Below are 22,417 nucleotides of genomic sequence, written 5' to 3' on the forward strand. Positions count from 1 at the left end.
GATCCCCACAAGCAATCTCCTGGCAAAGACTCAGCTCAAATTTATAATTGTCTCTTCTGTTTCTTTACACTTCCTCAGTTCATCTCCTGAAGTTACTTGTTCAGAGGCAGAAACCTCTAGGATTTATTCAGACTCCTTGAGAGTCAGAAATCAGGAAATATATGACATATATAAGATGTTTCAGAAGATTACGTAGGACAATGCAGTCCTTCAACACACAGTCCCTAACTGTAATTATCATATAATTGGCAAGATTCATAGGCACGGAGTAAGAGAGGGAGCACAGAAATGTGTAGAGTGCAAACAATACACTTGGTAGTTTGTTGAGCAATTTATAAATATTGTAGTTTGACAAATATTAGCCTTTCTCCTTTTATACCTATTACATTCTATTTGATCTATTATTAATTTAAAGTACCTAGGTATTAATAAAAATATCTTCAAAGACTGACAAGTAACTGACTCTCAGGAGAAATAACAAAATGTATTCACTTTAGGCAATTTTTGTTTTCTTCTTAAAATTGAGTCACAGTAGGATGGTGGAAGCAGGAGTGGTTTCTGAACCTACAAAAGATGGAAAGGATCATCACAGAAGAGAGGTTAGAATGATCTAAGTCCCACAGACTGTGGACAAAAACACAGCAAAACTGTGTCTTGGGTATACAACAGGGTAGCTGATGTGCCAGATCACACAAGACCCATGGAACATCAGACCAGACAAACCCTCAGCATATAGGAAGGAGGTGATTACGAAGTCACATATCTAGGTGAAATGCACTAAAAATTGGTGGCTATTCAGAGAGGGACAATCAGTTTTCTTTTCAAGAATATGGTCCCCAAGAGTTTACCATGCCCCAGAAGATGGCCAGACCCCCATGCACATACTGGCAGCACTGATTTTAAATAGTGGAAAATAAAAACAAAAAAACAAAAACACATACAAACATACAAGGGAGGGGAGAGAGAGAGAGACAGAGACACAGAGACAGAGACACAGAGAGACAGAGAGAGAGCGACAGAGACAGACAGAGACAGAGAGACAGAAAGAGGAGCACACAAACCCAGAACATTGGGAGGGAATAAGGGTGGAGGGCTGTAGAAGGTGAATTGGCGGTGAACTTTCCCAAACACATATGCATGTACAAAATTCTCAAACAATCACATTTTTGAAAGAAAAAGGTGATAGAGAGAAAAGTCATATGTGACTTGGTTCACCAAAGAAAATGATTATTAAGCACAGTGAATTTAACACAAGATAAAATTGTATGTGTCACCCTGACAAGCAATACCCTTTATGTCCATCCTTCTCCTTCAGAATTTTGAAAGAATAGTTTAGTTTTCTAAGCAAAATTTCAATCACTGATCAGGATACAATTAAACAGGTGCATTACACATATATATCTCTTTATCTGGGGGCACTGCTGAACACCCTCATTTCTATGCACATTACCTAATTTATGGCAGGAAGAGAAAATTAGTAGACACTTAACTCTAGTTATGCAGGTGGATAACCTAAGCTCAGTTTTCTGCATTTTAAGAACCTTGCCCAGTGTCACCTAAGCAGTGCATAAGGAATATGCACATGTCCTTCAGAGAACAATGCCTTGGTGTGCCCAGAATTGACCCTGCAGTTAGCACTCTATTCTCAGAAAGAAAGAGGTAATAAAAATCTTTGAAGTATGAGAGAATGGGATAAAGGAAGAGTGAAATGTTTAGTTGGAAGATGTCATGAATCCCCACATTAAAGATTCATCACAAGTTTTTTTTTTTGAAAATAAAGTTTTAGTTTACTAGGGGGATAAAGACAAGAACAAACGGAACAGAAGGGGAAACTGTGACAAAACTCAAAATAAAATAGCAGGAACAAGTAGCAGACCTATATGAGTGTAATCCAGTTTGCCCTGAGGAAATCCCAGGGATCTCAGGATCTCAGTGTCTGTAGCACAGATGTGTCCTGAGTGATAAAGGAGAAGGGAACAGAAGACAGGTCTTTTTTTTTAACAGCGATATAAGAGGAAATAAATTCCCTGATACCATTCTGCACCTGACAACTAGCTTTCCCTATGTACTTCTGGGTAAATAGAAGGAAACTAAAAAAGGGAGCTTATCTCTGTAAAGGAAATTGGGTCCAATTAAAAGTAGAGGATTATGTCAAAGTTTATAGTTCCAGCCTTGTGATGACTGGATGTATTTTTCCCCAAGCCACAGAGTACTTGGACCTTTTCTTCAAGGAAATCCAATTAGCAAAGCATCTAACTATTATATATTAACACTGAAATTACAGTCAAAACAAGAGATTTTCCTAGCTCCACTGATGTGCATAAAGCTCCAGATAGCTTTCCATGTCCACTTACAAATACAAAAATCCAGCTGCCATTCACTTGCAGAAGCCTTCTCACAAGACAGAAACAGTAAGCAATTATAATTCAGAAGAAAATTTAGATAGTGTGCCAGGAGAAAATAGAAAAGGATGAGGCAAAAAGAAATAAACATCTTCCAAAATATTTCAGCCTGCTCCAATCACAGGACCCAATCACCTACATCTAGTCATCTGTGTAGGAAAAATGAGAGTGTGTACGGTAGTATCTCAACTGTATTATAAGTTGTCAAGGCAACGTGGTGGAAGATGTATCAAACACCACACTGTAAAGCAATGAAAGGAAGAAACTATTTTACAGACCACAGAGTTGCTAAGAGGACTTCTTTTTTATTAATCCATTAATTTACTTTACATCCTGGTCATAGTTCCATGCCTCCCCACCTTCCAGTCCCCACCTTCCTTCATTCTCACTCCTACTCCTCCCTTATTCCTCAGAAAAGAGGATCCCCAGTTCCAATCCTCTCCAGTTCATCAAGCTACATCAAGACTTAGCACACTCTCTTCAACTGTGGCCTGCGACATCAGTCCCACCAGGGCAAGGCAATCCAAGAACTGGCAACTGAGTCCAGGTCAGAGAAAGCCCCCAGTGCCCTTATTAGTGGACCCACATGAAGCCTGAGCTATATCTTTGTAGGGGGCCTAAGTCCAGTCCACCCATGGTCTTTGGATGATGCCTTAATCTCAGGCTAGTGAGCTCTGCTGGCCTTGTGGAGCTCCTGTCTCCTCCAAGACCTTTTTTCTTTCACGCAACTTTTACACAGCGCTCCTTACACATCCCCCAATGTTTGGCTATGAGGCTCAGTATCTGTTTCATAGCTCTGCAGGTTGGACCCCATCAGAGGACAACACTGCTAAGCTCCATTGCTGGTGGGTGTACAAACTTGTACAACTACTTTGGAAGTCAATCTGAGCCTTTCTCAGAAAATTGGGAACAGTGTTACCTTATGACCCAGCTGTACAGCCCCTGGGTATATATCCAAAAGATGCTTCACCACACAACAACGCCACTCATTTTCATACCAGCTTTATTCATAATAGCCAGAATCTGGAAATAACCTAGATGTCCCTCAACTGAAGAATGAATAACAAAACAAAACCCCAAATGGTGGCACATTTACACAATTGAATACTGCTCAGCTATCAAAAACAAAGAAATCATGAAATTTGCAGGCAAATGGGTGGAATTAGAAAATAATCAATCTGAATGAGGTAACCCATACCCAGGAAGATACACAGAGTATGTACTCACTTATAAGATGATGTTAGTCAGATAGTACAGGATAAACATACTACAGTGCACAGACCCAAAGAAGATAAGTAACAGAGAAGACCAAAGTGAGGATTGTTAAATCTCACCCAGAAGGGGAAATAGAATGGAAAGAGGTAGTGGAAAAAGAGAGGGAACAGGAAAAATAAGTGTGTAGCTCAGATGAAGGGGTTAGTATTACAGAAGACCAGCAGACAAAAAAGAAAAAAAAATTTAGGCTGGAATATCCCTGGGACAAGCTGCAGACCTAAATTCGGGCAGGCTCCTGGAAGGACATGAGGAGAACGTGAAGGGGACTCTACCAGGTACTTTTAGTGGCAGGGGCCGTAGAGACTGAAGAGAATAACCTCTGTCTAGACAAGTCTCCAAGCAGAGGGAGCTTCAACCCAAAACTCACCCCGCCTACAAGATGTGTAAGAAGAGACGAGCCAGAACAGAGATTAGAAGGGTGTCCAATAACTGACTGACACATGCCAAGCCCCACCCACCAGGAGAGATACAGCCTCTGACACTAGTAATGGTACTCTGTTATGCTAAGAGGGCTTCTTATTAATTGAGATTTTACAGACTCTGCTCTGTAGAGAAGATAAAATATTTTCCTTTGTTTAGATTTAATTATTTTTATTCATATTTATTTAGGTTAGCATAGTTTATTTGTAGTAACATTTGCTTTTATTGCATAGATGTAGATTTAGCTGCGTGTATTTAATTTTTGGTACTAATGAAATCATGTCATATTTTCAATTCCAAATTTGACTACTTTATTGTGTGTAAATAGTAAATTATCCAGCTTTGTACACATTAACTCTACATTTCTACTATACAATAGTTTCATGTTCCTTGAACTTTCTTTGAATTTTCTTTACTTTCTTTTCTTATGTATGAGTGTGTGTGTGCGTGTGTGTGTGTGTATGTGTGTGTGTGTGTGTGTGTGTGTGTGTGTGTGTGTGTGTGTGTGTGCTGAAACAGAATATTACTCTGTAGGCAACACTGATTTGCATCTCACACTAATTTCAAATTTGTCATCTTTCTGCCCATACTTCCCAGATGTAGAGAATATAAATATGAGCTACAAAGCACAGATTTTATTCAAAGTGTATGCACAAAATATGCACATGTATGCACACACATATACATAAATATATACACACACAGTGATTGTGTTTGTATGTTTCTATCTATGTAAAGTGTAATTTTATTTTAAGATGTCCTTCCTTTTAATATTTTTATTTTGGAATAATTATCACAAAGAATCAGTTAGTAAGTATTTCTTCTGCTTTACTTAAAGGCATTGAAATAATTTCTTGCTTCAAAGTTTGAGGCAATTTATCAATGTACAACTGGATTTTGGGTTTGGATTCTGGTGTTTTCTGTTTTGTAAAGTTAGTTAATGATGCTGTATGGTTAATATATGTAAGCTTAGTTTTGTAACAGACAGGGTTGTTCAGATGAATTCCTTTATCTCTGGGTCATCAAATGGAGACACAGAAGTATTCACGTTTGTTAACTTTGAATTTCCATAGGCTTATTACTAGTAGTTTTTCTTATCAGTATTTGTGTTCTTTCAGTGTTTTCCAGGATTAGCCAGGCTTGTTGGTAATTTTTTATTGGCTTATTCATAATGAAATTATTAGTGCCATATGTATTCCTTTATTTGTAGAAACATTGATTTCTGCTTTGACGATTAGTTTTCTTTAATTAATGTTTACTTAATGGTGAACAGGAAGCAAAGAGAGATAGAGAAAATGTTTTCAGCACTCCCTCATAGAGCAAAAAGCTGTTATATAACTACCTGGCACTAGACTCTTCCCACTCAATATTCCATAATTCCACATAATACCAAAGGCTAGTAAGAAAGCCTTTAACATGTTTGCCTACAGGGATACTGTGTATTCAAACTAAAGCAGCAGTCAAAAAGTACTATAAGGTGCCTAAAAGTGTTCTTTTGTAGAATTTGACTGTAGCCATTATAATGACTGAACAGTCTTCAGAAGTGATAACGCATTGAGGTTCAGAGTGTCGACAGTTTCTTTCTCATGCACACATTTGATAAACATGTCGCTATGTGATAAAAGATAGCTTCAGGCATGAGGAAAATGTCTAAGGAGGGATGTCATCTGACACAAAGAACACCACAAGGATGTGGAAGTGTAGGATGAATTCAGATAAAGGGGTATGAAAACTTTTCTCAAGCCTTGATTTCACATTTATTGTTAGTAGCCCCATGAAATTAGGGATAGTTAAAATTAATAAGGATGATATAGATCAATTTTTAGACACTATTATTGAGAACAATTTATGGTTTCCTGGGGAAAAATATTGACTCCCGAGAATTATCAGAAAATGGAAAGAACAGTAAAATGAAAACCTAAACAAGCAGAACATGTTCCTGTAAAATCCTTTAGTTTTTGGGGTACTGTTACTGTCATTTGTTCCTCCTTAGAGATATATCCAAGTGACCCTCCTTGAGCCAATAGAGAGCTGGTAAATCAAAAGATAGTTTCCTCCCTCAGTCTCACTATATAATGCCTAAACTTCATATAAAAGTAACCCACATGAAATAGAAGAAATATTATTTCTTAAGATCTAAAAAAATGACCAAGATAAGGTCGTTCTAAGAAAAGAGCTTTAAAAAACTTCATTGGGGTACATAAAAATTTCAAACTCTCTCTCTCTCTCTTATTACAGAGTATTAAAGAAGGCATTAGAGTTTGTAGTGGGGATCTTGGAATTTTGTATTATTTAAAAAACAAAAAAATTATAAGAATATATATTTTAAGTTCCAATTATGGAAGACATGGAGTAGCTTTACAGCAGCTGAGTATAATTTGCTATGTGCTCTAAAAGAGGTGAGTTTGGGGGCAGATAGTTTCTGTGGTTGTGTGATATTTGAAATTCAGGGGACTTATTAGTGGACACACACACGCTCGTGCACGCACGCGCACACACACACACACACACACACACACTCACACACACACACATACAGAGGCTAGGGCCCTGATATGTGTAGTGGGTTGTTGGTTGTTCGGTTGTTGTTGCTGGTCATGGTTTATTTACTTTGTTAACAAGTTGAGTGCAAAGAAAAAACAAGAAGAATTAGATATCCTGATACTGACAATAAGACTTGCCCCAAGGAGCTATATGCTCATATTCAGCAGGAAGTATTCTAATGATAACATTGATCCCTCTTTGATCTCTGACTTTATTTAAGCATATTTACTTTTAATATCTATCATTTTCTCTCATATCTTCTGTTTGGGGGTGAAAGGGTGAAAAAGGTTGGAGAAGGTAGAAAAAAGAAGAACCCAAAAAGTAGTAAACATGGTTACCAAAGGTGAGGAACTTGCAGATTCTTTGGCTTTCTCTGTAGTTATTGACTCCCAAGGAACAGACTTATACTATCCCCCTGACATTAAGGTTGCTAAGCAGTTCAGAGATACAGGAGTCTGAGAAAATGGAGTTAATGCCCTCTTTACTACTAAAGGGGTAGACTTCTTAAAGTGAGTGGTTATATCTTATAGAATTCATCTCTGTAAAGAATTTCTGAGTGGAACACAATAGCTTGCAATGGAAGAGATATTTTGCAGATGAATGTGTGAAAGAGAATTTTTAATTAGCATTAAAGCAACCAGAACAGCAGAGCTTTCTTTTTCTTTTTCTTTTCTTTTCTTTTTTTGTTTTTGTTTTTGTTTTTGTTGTTGTTGTTTGTTTGTTTTTTCAAGACAGGGTTTCTCTGTGTAGCCTTGGCTGTCCTGGACTCACTTTGTAGACCAGGCTGGCCTCGAACTCACAGCGATCTGCCCGCCTCTGCCTCCCGAATGCTGGGATTAAAGGCATGTGCCACCACGCCCGGCTGAGCTTTCTAACTCATAAGCCCAAATAGTTGAGAGTGCAGGTCGGCACGTATGCTAGCCCAAGGCCCCAGATGATAAGTCACAAAGAATGCGGAGCTAGGAGACAAAGACCTATTGAGTGTTGCAGGGATCGGCTGGCTGTAAAAGATAGGGAGGATACACAAGGACAAATTCCTGAGAGAAACAGGTACCGGACATGGTCGAGTGAGTAATGAGCCAAGACCCCTCATCCGATCTTATGGTGTTTGCTTAATCCCCCCTTGAGGCCCGCACACAATGTTCCAGGTTTGAGTTTAACCAGATGTGTCGTTAACTCAGATAAACATCTACCCTCTGGTTCCAAGAAAAACAGGAACCAAGGACTGTTCCCGTGTGATTAAGTCTGACCTTACCCCAGATCTGCCTACGCAATTTGCTGATGTTCAAATGTTTGAAACAACCAATCGTGTGTGGCCACGTCAAAATTTCCCGCTCCTCCCCCCCCCCCCCGACCTTTGCCCATATAAACCCCAAACCCCTGGGCTTCTAGGTCGACCCCTCTGTCTCTTGTGTGAGATACGTGTTGACCCGGAGCTCTGCCAATAAACTGCCTCATGTGTTCACAGCAAGACAGTCATTTGTGTGTCTTTGGGTGCATGCCATCCCGAGGCTTGAGTGAGGGTCTCCCTTCAGGGGTCTTTCATCTGATGAAAGTAAAGATAGGAATTGACAAGGTACACTTGAGATTACAGAAGACCATCTCTGTGACAAGGAGCAAAGGGAGGAGGTTAAGGACCAGCTACCTAGCCTTGCTGATTACTATGCTTATATTGATCTTTCTGTATAACAGCTTGGCAAGAAATTAAAGAAAGATAGTTAAATATCAGACAAAAACTCATGGAATATTTGAATGAATATCTATTTGTGTAAAGAGAGTAAACACAGAAGTGGCAGATGCTCTTCTAGGGCTATACAATGCAACTCATGAAAGCCAGGCTGATTAATTCATGCAATGGGTCAGCACCATTGAGAATATAGACAGCACTCACCATCAAATGATAATTTTAGCATAAGCTTTCAAAAATTAAACAAAATAAAATAAAACCACAGCAATTGTCCTTTTTTAATTTAATTTTTATTATGTTTCTTTTTAACATATACATTTATATTATTACACATATGTAAAACAAACTACATAAAACAGGAAGAACTGCAACAGAATCAGGAATTATATAAATGTTACATTCATAGTGATTTAGCTATTTGTATTTGGCAAATTTGAAGTAAATATCTTTCCTGTCTTGTTGGGTTTAAATTTCTGAATAAAGATTAATATCTATAATATCTCATCTCTATTAACTTAAAACAGCTATTTTGATCTAAAAACATCTTAACCCTTAACCTACTAAGCTTAATTGACAGACTAAACTATCTGGTCTTCAAATCCTTCAGAGACTTGAGAAGGGATAAAGCCTAAATACCTGAGTGAACCCGGAGTTCAGGTTATCAGCTTCCAAAATGAAAAATGACTGATATAGTTTACTGCCTGAACAGTCACCCAACATTCTCTATAACTTTGGAGCATCATCTTCTGCCTTCTGGCCCAATATCTCTGACAGACGTATTTGTCTGTCTATTGAGAATTTGTTTACACTGGCTTGGCAGAGTTTGGCCATAAACTCTACCTGCATCTAAACTTACCCATTTTTAGGCAGAATTCTGTCTGTGGCAGAAAAGAGGACATTTTTTTTTCCAGTGGTTTATTTGTCACATTTGAAGCCAACTCCATAAGAAATTCCTTTGATGCTCATCTTCTTCTTTGAGTTAGGCTGGGTGTTGCCAGTTGTTAACTTGTTTTGTTGTCAAAGAATCTTTAGAATAATAAAAACATCTTTAAATTCCATATTCTGTAGGTTTCTGAGGTTTTTGAAGACTCTATTTAACTATTTTATCTTATATATCTATAGAATCATATATCTATTAGAAATAGAATATATATTCTTGTGATAAAATTAGACTAGGGTTTGACATGAGCATAATTTGCATTGATATACAAAATTCAATACCATTGAATTAAAAGATAACCTTATTTGTGAGTAACAGGGCCTTGAGATGAGGAGTTGATTCCAAATCTACCTTTTGTTCTGTCCTCCCTCTATAAGTCCATATCTCTGTTTCTTCCTTTTCAGCTCTTATATCTTTACCTAAAAAGAAAGATAAAGGAAAAGAGATAGGTCCCTGAGTCAAACCTCGTTTCTTCTCTGTAAAAGACCAATAATACTTATTACCAACTCCCACTGAAAATAAGCATCTGTAGACCAAAAGAGTAAACAGAAACCTATCCAATCTCCCTAAAGGAAATGGAACATCATTCTCTTAAAGTTCAGGGCAAATAATTCCTTTAAAGCCCCCCTCCAAAATAAGGGAAAATGGCTAAGTATGCCAGGGATAGCATTTGTGGTCCATTTTTCAAAAGTTGTAAAATTCCACGCTTAATAGAAGGCCTGTTCAGGACAGGCTGAACTGCCGGACCAGTTGGGATGAGAAGCTTTCTACAGTGTTGTCCTGGAAGCTATCCTGTTCTGATGGGTACATGCAACTGAGTCACCTGAGGCTGGATCATAGAGGGTACTGGATAACAGCACCCAGCTTGCTTAGAGGAATGAATCCTGTCAGGTCTGATCCAGGGTCAGTGCCCAGTTCTTTTGTTCTGAAAACATATGACAGAATTGTTTAATAACTTATGTTACCTGCACAAGTCTGTATGCCAATAAACAACATATAAATTCTAGTCTAGAAAGAGTCATTGCTGACTAAATATAGGTAGATTTCCAACTCCAATACTTGATATTTTTATTTCTACTTAAAAGCATATCAGTATTTGCTTCGTGTTTTATATGCTTTATTTTGTGTGCATGTATATAGAATATTAATGCCCAGTTAAAATATTGACCTCTCTATCATTACATAAATGAAACTGATAATTATTGCAAGGTGAAAAATAATTTAGAAAATCTTTAAGTTATCCAATTTGAAAAGTACAAAAATTGAAGTTCTTGTATTATATTCCACTGCATCTTAGCTAACTTTTATTATTGGATTCATAGTACCATGAAGGCACTGCAATATTGTCTTATAACAAAATTTATATTCTTTGTCAGGTAATTATATTCAATCAGAGAAAATGGAACTTAAGAGCATAGATAACTTTTGAATGGATAAATGAATTCTCAAATAAGCATAATTGAGATATGAACTAAAAGGATAATTATAGATAATTATATTCTTTGTGTAATAAAACTAATGACAAGACAATTAAACAAAACACTGAAAGGAGACATAAATCCTCTTAAAGTATTGTTCCATCAAATTCTAGTTAGATAAATATTAACAAAATGTTTACTGAGATTGAATCTACTATTACTGAAGAATATCCAGTACTCTCATTAAAGATTTCATATGATATCATTATAAGAATATAGAAAGTTTGGAGCATTAAAAGCACAGTTCAATATTGTTTTTATTGTAAGAGAAATGAATTAAACAAGGTGAATGTTGAAAACATTGAGTGTTCATTATTCAACTGATGCCAAAGCAACATGATAGGTAAAGTAATACAATAACAAATTCATCATTGCCTCTACATGAGAGTGATTTTGGATACTTTTCCATGGATATTGGGCCAGGCTTCACAAAAGAGAAATAAATGAGTTGCATCTTATGTGTCAAGTTGAAGTAGGACTTTCCATCCACTGGGAAAATAGAAAAGCTAGTCTTTAAGGACTGTTCATTAATACTGACTTAATGAACATTTTGGTTATGTGGATTTATAAGTCCCATGAAATTAATTTTCTCTTTGATTACATTGTTGGTAAAGATGAGAAAGAAGATTTGCATGTATTTCTGCTGGTTATGCATATATGCATACATACATACACCAACTCAAAGTAGGCACACATGTTTGAATATCTATTTTAATGTTTGAAAATAATCTCAGCAAGCTGGAGAGATGGCTCAGTGGGTAAAAGCCCTTAGGGCTCCTGCTGAACACTTGGGTTTGCTTTCTAAAACTCACATGGTGGTTTATCTAAAACTGCACCTCTATGGAATCAATGTCTTCTTCTGGTCTCTTTGACCACCTGAATGCAGGTGGTACACAGGGACACAGACACACACACATGCATGTTTGTACCCAAAAGAGAGAGACATACAAGAGAGAGAGAAAGAGAGAGAGAGAGAGAGAGAGAGAGAGAGAGAGAGAGAGAGAGAGAGAGAGAGATTTAATAAATATTAAAGAATGAAAATGTCATAAATAAAGTTAAGTGAAAGTTTTTTTAGGTTAAAAAATAACCTCAATGTTGATACATTATAGTGAAGTACATTGAGTATAAAAACATAAAATATTTCCCAGTCCTAAAGAATGTTTATAATAATTTTGTCTATAGAAGATTTACTGGCACTTAGTTTTTGTTCTACTTGTTGTAGTTATCAAACCCACTTGTAAATATTTGAGGCTTTGGGGAGGTGTGGACTGAACATATATCAACCTGCTACTCATCATGACAGCTAAAGTGGGTGGGTCCTATACAGATGGCAAGGTTCTCTGTGACCCACTCACACATTACTCTGCAAATTATACAGCTTCTAAGCCAAGCCTGCGAAAGAGAGACTGTGATTTGTGAATCCTTTCCTTATTCTCTTTATTCACCTTTAATATGATAAGTGTTAATGTAGAAATGGTGCTAACGTAGTAAAAGAGTCAGAGCTCAGCAGGTTCTTCCGGCAAAAGAAACTATAATGGCAGTTGTAAATATGTAAGAAAGGAGGAAGGTATACTTGAGGCCTTTATTTTATAGGATGAATTCTACATCTTCAAGCTGAAAATACTGACCATATATCTTCAGCAATTGCAAGTGCTTGCAAATTTTACCTGGAAATTCAGTACAATCACAGCAAGAAGAAATCTACAGATTTAATATCAATATTATTTCAAAATTTATTTTCATAAACAGAATCAACTAAATATCCACAATTTTTCCTTTTGGTTCATATACTCTGAACCTGAAATTTTGTGTCTCTGAATATGTGTGTGATTTTGTGTGTGTGTGTGTGTGAGTTTGTATATGAGTCGTGTGTGTGTGTGTGTGTATGTATGTATGTATGTATGTATGTATGTATGTATGAATGTATGTATGTATGTATATTGTTTGGCAAATGAAGGGAAAATTGGAAGAAATATTTTCCTTGTCTTGAATAACAGTAGCCAGTACCTCAAATCAATTCTAAGTGATTATTACATCAACTCTTCTGGCAAGAGTATATTGGTGGTGTTTCTTTTTTATTGAAGTTTCATTCTTGGCTGAATTGTCTCCCAGTACATGCGCGCACGCACACACACACACACACACACACACACACACACACACACACACACACACACAGCAAATCAGAAAATAATAACCTTGAGTTGTTCTAGGTAGAATCATTTTCATCAGAAAATTAAAAATGTTTTCAAATATTTTTAGAACAGCATATTTACTATCTAAAAATGATTTGAAAACATACAAAATGCATGAACTTGGGACATATATTAAACATCTCTAAGTTAGTCTATCCATATACCATTTTGGATTTACTACATTTGAGGTAAAACATCACTGTAAAATATTTGAATATAAAAACAAGAAGCAAGCTCTCAGAATTATTATATTTGTGGATAGAAATGTCACAACATGGTTGAACTTGATTATGAATAGTTTCACAATGGTCCCACATCAGTACTCTTAGATGCAGAGACAGACTGATGGTGTAGTGTAAAATACATGATACAGAGTTCATAAGTTGAAAGAATTCATCTGAGCCAAATCATGAGGGTAAAATGATAATGTCTGCAGCCCACAGTGTCAGGGATAAGTGCTTTTGAAATGCATGTATTTCAACACACTCTCTCTGGGATGAGTTGTCTTCTTTTGTTTCAAGTCAGGAGAGTCACTTATTTTCAAAGCCTATTGTCTTTGAAGGTTTTCATGTGCTCTGAAGGACATAAATAAAACAAGACAAAACAAGGAGGTAAGTAGATGGGAGGAGGTGAAAATTGTAAAAAAAAAAAAAAAAAGAAAATATTACAACAAGTATTAAATATAGTGACTAGTTTAGCTCAACATGCCCCTGTCCATTTCTATAGCTACAGTTCTTACAGAAATTGTACAGTATATACTTTCTTACTTTGATTAATTATTGAATTCTCATGGCAGTGTTGGCCATATTCAGATGCTGTGCTAAGAAACAGTGAGGCTCCAATTAAGGTTCTCTCTCTCTCTCTCTCTCTCTCTCTCTCTCTCTCTCTCTCTCTCTGTCTCTCCCTTTTTTCTTTTTTTGTCTCTGTCTCTGTCTGTCTGTCTGTCTGCCTGTCTGTCTGTCTGTCTGTCTGTCTCTCTCTGTGTCTGTGTGTGGTATTTATTGCTGTTATTGAGATACATATATATATATGATAGATACATAGATATGTAAACATATAATGTGCATATTTTCTTTATCAGAAGAATGTAAATTTAACTCAAGATTAAGACAAGGGTTTGTCCTGTGTTTGCCTAAGATATGAATGTATCCCTGTAAATAATCTTCTATATATAGCAAAATAAACAACTAATATTTCCTCAGCAATTTGGGTGATAATTTTCCATGGAATAAGGCTGCCCTAATATTCTTCTCAATTTGGACTGAAATCCTTTTGTTCTCACACAGACTAAGAAGTGAAAAACATGACAACCCGTTGGCACTGGGGAATCCTTTGTTCCATGATGGATGTGTTCCTTCTAGTGAGAAGAGGATGCTATTGGGCCTCATTCATTAAGTTGATATAATGGTGGCATGAACTACCATCCACAGAGATTTTCAATTGAATGTTATCTCACCAATCACTTTCTCATAGCCTAATGGAGTGTCACTGACATCAGAGACTGATAAATTGGCCAGTGCCAATTAAACAGAGATGCTTTCCCTGTCAGTCACTTAGCTGCAATATTCTCCTTTACTAGATTAGGTTCCATAAAAGTGACATGACTGATGAAAGTTTATTTGTAAAATATTTCACTTTAATTTTGGAAGCTAAGTGGGCTTCTTGGTTTCTAAACTGGTTCCAGTGTCAGGAAAGTCATTTATTGCTGTTATTAGGAAATCAATTCTAAGTAGATCATTGTAACTAAATACTATGGAACCCAAAATTTTGAGAAAATACATAAATACCAAAGATGAAAAAAAATTCATGTACTTTAAAAATGTGTACTGATATTTCTCTAGTAATATCCAGCCCTGCTATTGTTACATATACCAAGACAGTGTAAAGTCTCTTGACCCTCTGTCCTCTCCCAACTCATCTGAAAATGTTGGACTTTGATAAACTGTTCTTTTGGCCAGAAAAACAATTTATCCTTTAGGAATCAGTTCTCAGCCATAATGTGAATTCTCTGAACATACATAAGCCACTGCTTCCTGCAGATTTATTATCAAGATACTGAAGAGCCTGTCTGGATACTTTCTATTTTCAGAATAACAGACTAAACCTCTGTCAACTTTCAACAATAACAAATAATGTCCCAGTTAATTTTAAAATGAACCAATTTTAGCTCATTTCCTCATTGGAGCTTGAGGTGCTCAGAAAAATTTGAGAGTTTTAGATAATTACATGATGCATTTTCATAAAATCCATCCCCATTTCTTCCCATCCAATTTTCTTCTCACCCATCTCTCCTGCTGGTCTTTACCAACTTCATATATTTTTATCTAATAATTTTCTCTCATTTTTCTTTATTCTTTTCTCAAACATTACATCCTGACTGCAGTTCTGCCTTCCTCCTAATGGTCCCCTGAACCTTCCCTCTTCTTCAGAACCACTGCTCCTCAGGTTCCCTTCAGAAAAGAGTAGGCCTTCCAGTCATATCAACCAAACTGGGCCTAACAAGGTAAGGCTAATCACAAACCCTCATATAAAGGCTGGAAGAGGGAACATAGTAGTATAAAGACAATACTAAGAGCTTAGAAAATAGTCAAAGACATTATCAGACCCATTATTAGGAATCTTACAAAAATAAAACTAAAACCAACTAACAAAACAAAAACCTAAGCTAAATAACCATAACATATATGCAGGAGGACCTAACATAGAGTCATTCAGGCTCAGTGACTCAGTCTCTGTGAGATCCTATTATCACTGTTTAGCTGATTATGTGGGCTATATTCTCTTGGTGTTCTCCATACCTCTGGCTACTGAAATCCTTCCTCCCTCTTTTTCTGTGGGGTTCCGTGCGCTCCATCTAATGTTTGGTTGTGAGACTCTGCATCTGTTCCTATCAGCCACTGGAAGAAGCCTTTCTGATGAAGACTGGGTTAAGCCATTGATCTGTGAGCATAGCAGAATATCATTAGGAATAATTCCACTGACTTTATTTATTTATTTATTTATTTATTATTTCTCATTTATGTTTGCTTCTGCCCTAGGTCTCTGGTCTATCCAGCTTCTGGTTCCTTACCAGCTGGACAGTGTCAACGCAAACCTAGTGTAGTGGAAACTTCCTAGAAAACATGAGGGTGACCCTAACCAGGAATCCATGTAGGGGAGGATATGGACCATGAACTGGCCATCGTTTGTAACCAAGTAAAGCTTCCAGTCATGGAATTAGGACATAAACCCAGCCATAGAACTTTGACATAAACCCTGTCTTGCCTGTAAGACAATGCTGGGGCAATGGTGGCTCAAAACTTGCGGGAGTGGCTAAACAATGACTGATCAAGTATTCTTTTTTAAAATTCATTAAGTCCACTTAATGTCCTTCCTCTTAGAGAGCATAGAACCATCTATTTGAATACTGAGACCTCTCGGGCATTCTTCCATGAAGAAAATCAACTCTGCCTTCCGAGCAACAATTAATTGCATATAAATAAGCTCTGTTTTGAAATTCATAAGACACTCACAAATTATTAGTGGATATTAGCCATAAGGTACAGGGTAACTATGATATAATCCACAGACCCCAAGAATACAAGAAGGGTCCAAGTGAAGATGGTAAGTCTCACTCAGAGCAAGAAATAAAATAGCACTCTGAAGTAGATGGGGGGGAGGAAACTGGATGGGAGAGAAGGTGAGGAGGTAACTGGGGTAGAGATCAGGTGTTCAGAGAGAAGAGGTGGCCAGTAGGTGGAAGGACTGAGAGAGATCATAGAAATTGGAGAGAATCATTTCTGGGACAGAAGAGGCTTCTGGGAGTCCATGGAAGTGACCTTGGCTGAAAATTCTAGCAGCAAGCTTAATGAGCCTAAAATGACTACCTCCTATTGCCAGGTGGGACATCCAGTGGAGAGAGAGGAAAGTTACTAATGTACCCTTAGAACCAAAATTGGTAATGCCTAAAAGAAATGTAAGGGTAAAGATGGAGCAGAGATTCAGTGAATGACAAACTAATGACTAGTCTAACTTGAGGATCCACTGCATGGGAAAAATCCAACCTCTGCCACTATTAATAATACACTGTTATGCTTGAGGAGTCTAGCATAACTGTCTTCGGAGGGGCTTTATGCATCATTTGATGGAAACAGATGCAGAGGCCCAAGGTCAAACAACAGGTTGATCTCAGGGAGTTCTGTGGAAGAGTGGGAGGAAGGATATAGGGAGGGGTCACGGACACAAGATGCTCTACAGAGTCAACTAACTGGAGCCCATGCAGACACACAGAGAATGAACTGCCAACCAAGGAGCGTGCATGGACTGTACCTAGACCACATACACATAGGCAACAGAAATGCAACTTGGTCAATATGTGGTTCCTCTAACAATGGGAATTTGGGCTGTTCCTAAATATGCTACCTGCTCTTTGATCTCTTCCCTTGAGGTGGGTTGTCTTTTCAGACCCAATGAAAGAGAATGCTCTTAGTCCTTTTGTGACTTGAGGTTTCTGCGTGGGTTAATACTCTTTGGGGGCCTGAATTTTTTCTAAGAAAAAAGGTAGAAGGTAATGAGGGGAGCGGAAGGGTAAGACCTGGAGAACAGTCAGGAAGAGCCTGGGATCAGGCTGTAACAAAATTATTTTAAAAAATAAATTTAAAAATATCCTTCTGTAAGGCAAGGGACACTAGCAATTGGACAGAGGATAGCCTACAGAAGGAGAATAAATCTTCACAAACCCTCTATCTGAACGAGGGCTCATATCCAAAATATATTTTAAAAAACCTGAAGAAATTAGATACTAATAAACCAAATAAACCAATTAAACGGGATATAGAGATAAATTATCAACAGAGGAATTTCAAATGGCTACAAAGCAGTTAAAGAAATGTTCAATATCCTTTGTTATCAAGGAAATGTAAATCAAAATGACTCTGAGATTCCATTTTATCGTTTTCAGAATGACTAAGATGAAAAATTCGAGAGACAACACATGCTGGAAATGAAGCAGAAAAGGGTCTACATTCCTTCATTGCTGATGGGAGTACAAACTTGTGTTACGACTGTGGAAATAAATCTGGAGGTATCTCAGAAAGTTGGAAACAGTTCTACCACAAGATCCAGCTATACCACTTCTGGGTATATTATACTCAAGAAATGCACCACAATAACACAAAAACTCTTGCTTATCTTTGCTTATAGCAGCTTTCTTTGTACTAGACAGAATCTGGAGAAAACCTAGATAGTCTTCAACTGAAGAATTGATAGAGAAAATGGTGTACAGTTACACAGGTACTGAAACAGAGAAATCATACAATTTTCAGGCAAATGGATGGAACTAGGAAAGATCATCCTCACAACAAATACTACTGTTTTTCTGACTTACATTCTCTCTGGCTCTTATAATACTCATTTTCCCTCTTTTATTATGTTCCCTAAGCCTTGATAGTTACATTATTTAGATCTGAACACTTCACAGTCTCCTAGTACCTGAACCCTGAAAAATTGTACTTCTTTTTAAGTTGCACTTTAATGTAAATACAAATTTTTCTCTTGAGGTTGAGAGATGCAGTGAGCAATTGCTATAAAACTAGAAAACTAGAGGGCAGCTTCTTATTTTGTGCATGTATCAGAGTAATATTAGGTTCTTATCTAAGACCTATAACCTAGCCACCCAGGAAGTTTCAATGCCATTAAACATACCAGCAATAAATTCTTCTTTCTACTTTATTTTTAGTTATTTGCATATGTTTTGTGAATGTTATTTAGTCATGTGACATAATTGTCATCTCAGAGGCTTATTGCTAAATAACATAAACCTTTTTAGCTCTTCCTGAACTCTCACTGACAGTTTCAACTCAGTTATTTTGGCTCAAAACTCCTCAACAAAGTTACTGATACAATCTGTCATCTCTAGGCTGCTCACTGAATTGCTTTTCTTGGCCTTAAACAAACTCTGACAATTTGCTCTAATCTTCTTCTTATTCTCTGACTTCAACTACCTCTGCTGACCTTCAATGAACTTCATGAACACACAACCAAACTCAGCTCCACGGTGCTGTACTCACTCAACTGAGCCAACTGAACAAATCTGAACTACCAGGAACTGAGCCATTAGTCTCTAGTGACTGCCCACTGACTGACAGACTTCAACACACATCAACTCCTTCCTCTATTGTACTGTCTTCTCTACTGAATTCTCTACTGTCCTCTAATCTAGTGTATTGTTCTTCCTCTCTCTCTCTCTCTCTCTCTCTCTCTCTCTCTCTCTCTCTCTCCTGCACACTACTCCCCTGCACTCTCGTAAATTGCCTTTCTTTCCTCTGTTGTTCTTGTGAGCATAGAACATATCACATTCTGTCAACTCTTTCTCTGATTCATCATTTTGTCTGCCCCTCCATTTGATGTCACTTTCAAACATTGTTGCTTCCTTCTACAAACTAACTTTACCTTCATTGCTTGAGATTAATGGTGTGTTCTAAGGACTTGTCTATATTCAAGCCAGAGGAATTAAAGTTGTGTGGCATGTCTGTATTCTCCTGGAACTGGAGTTAGATTTTTAGCTACCAAATATGGCTACTGGGAACTAAACTGGGTACAGTGCAAGAGCAGTGCATGCCCTTAATTGCTGAGCCTAGAAATTTTAATATCAAATCTGCTTCCCACTAGCTTTATGCCTTCAGAGCATTAAAATTCTGTGAGTCCTTGATCTTTTAATAATTTTCCTATGTACTTCAATATAAAGTTTACATGCATATTTAGGAAAATGCATAGAACATTTTTAGTTCTTAGTGTTCTTTAAGCAACTTTACCTGATTGTATCAAATTATAAGGTAAGGGCTTTCTTGGAGAAAAACAAATCTCAACCAAATAATTCTTTCATTGAAAGGCTATTTGATGTGCCCAATGCAGGACTAGAATTAAGTATTCAAGTGAGAAGCATTGTAAACACTTTCTAAAATTTCCTAATGACGGGGGTGATTGATGCATACATACAATAATATAGCAGACCATAAACTGTCAATTGATGCTACATTTGTAAGGTTGAAAACAAAATAATCACATAATTCTTTTAAAATTTTGATGAAAAATATAGTATTTGACACATTAGTTCTGTCAACATCATCATGTGGACCACTGACACATCTGCCTAAATGAATCTGAGAATAGGCAAGAAATTCATTCATTGATTTTGCAAGAGAGATTCATTTGTGTCCAAGTATTGTTTTCTGCTTCAGCTACTTTATCATGGAATCTCAGCTTAAACTATATAACATAGCACTCATATAAACATTATCACATAATATTGCATTTCATTATTCATAAAATAATGATGATATAGACAATAACATTGTGATCCTTCAAAACTGACATAAAATTTAGAAGAAATCAATAATTCAGAGTGAAGGGAATGTGAACATACAGGGAGGTCCTAGAGGCTACACAGTACAGGGATAAGGGAAGTGAATAAACATGAGAAGATCCATTTTCTTTGAATCTAGATAAATGTATAAAGCAAGCTAGTTAAGTCTTTCCACCAAAAGCTTAATGAGGAAACTTAAATACAAACAACCAAACAGGATCTCAGGGCTACAACACTTTACTAATATATAGAAAAATATGATTTCCAATGAATTAGAAGAATGGAATAAACAAACAAAAATTTAAAAACTACTATACATCAAAGAGTGAACTTATTCTAAACCTATTTCAATGTAACATACTTGGTTAAAAACGTTATCATTCAGAAAACTTACTTATATAGAGAAAAAAATAAATGCACTTATATGGGAGAAAAATAATACATGGAGGTTATCTATAGTTTTAGATAACAGATTATTATTAGGCAGAGGGAAAAGAAATGCAGTGAGTCGTCTCCTGGATGGGGAGGCCTGGTGGCACTCAGAGGAAGGATAGCAGCCTACCAAGAAGAGACTTGATACCTTATAAGCATATACAGATGGAGGAGGTCCCCTTCAGTCACAGACATAGGGGAGTGGAGTAGGGGGAAAGAGGAAGGGAGGGAGGAATGGGAGAAAAATTGAGATGTAATATGAATGAATTAATGGAGTATTAAAAAAGAAATGCAGTGAGTGATGTAAAGCTATCATGCAACCAAAAGAGATTTGGATAGGATGTGCACAATGAGAGAGAAGGGATTCATTGAAAGCTGTGTTCATACCTCTAAACAAATAACAACAACAACAATAACAACAACACACTAGGGAGTAAACCACTAAGGTGGCAGTTAAATAGAAGAATGCCCTTAAATTAACAAGAAATTCAACTAGAAAAATTTAGAGTTTAAAATGGTAAATTCAAAGATATCATTAATAGCAATTTAACAATGGTATTTAAACAGTAGGGGAAAATAATTAATGAACTTTAAGAAAAATAAGGACAAGCTCCACACCAAAGCTGGGAAAGTGCTGAAAGGCAGGATTAATGATGAGTGATGTAGTGATCTCTGGCTGATACTTTGAACTGTGATTTAAGGGGCCACATTGTAACCATTAAGTTTATATAAACTCAAAGATGCATGATTTAATAACTTACTCTCTCAGTTACAATGGACTGTCTAATGATTAAAATATAACACAAATTTACTAGTTTTCAAGAAATTATAAAGTAGTTTTTAGATTTTTTTCTCTTTAGAGGCAATTTCAACAAGTGGTGGTAATGGGTCAGGGAGAGTAATCTGGCAATCTTGAATTACACAATGCTAGGGTTTTCAAACTAGGGGCTATAGCTTCATAAGTACATACATATTTCTAATTTCACTATATAAAAGCCATTAATAATACTCTATGATACAAGATTATTCTACCATCATATGCAAGTATAGCCTTTTTGTATATGTTTTTATTAAAGAAAATAAATTAACCACAGCTCACCATTACCATTGTTTTACTTTTGTTGTTGATAGGAAAGACCTCAAGGCTTGACCTATAAACTTGACCAAATATTTTCCTGTCTCTAGTAATTACATTAGATTTTTAAATGATCTGTATATTCTTACAGTTAAAGGAAGTATGTTGTTGAGATATGAATCATGTCAGTCAAATATCTAAATATTAATGTTTAAAATTACATGGATATATAAATTTCTTTTTTCAAACCATTTTACTTAAAGAGTGTCAATTCTGCACAATATAAGATCTTCTGCAAGTATCAACATCCCTGATTTCGCAGAGCAATAGTAATAAAACCTGCATGGTATTGACAAAAGCAGCCAGGTCAATCAATGGAACCAAATCAAAGAAATAAAAACCCACACACCTAATGACATTGGATTTTTGCTAAAGAAACTAAATTCATACAATGGATAAATAGAAGAAAGCATCTTCAATAAAGGGAACTGTTCTAACTGCATGTTCACATGTAGGAAAAATGCAAATATATACATATTTATCACTCCCCACAAAACTCAAGTCCAAGTGGCTGAAAGACCTTAGCATAAACCATGAACACTAAATCAATTAGAACAAAAAGTGGGG

This window comes from Acomys minous (genome assembly GCF_964271855.1).
Source record: "Acomys minous genome assembly, chromosome: 1".
Classification (NCBI taxonomy): domain Eukaryota; kingdom Metazoa; phylum Chordata; class Mammalia; order Rodentia; family Muridae; genus Acomys; species Acomys minous.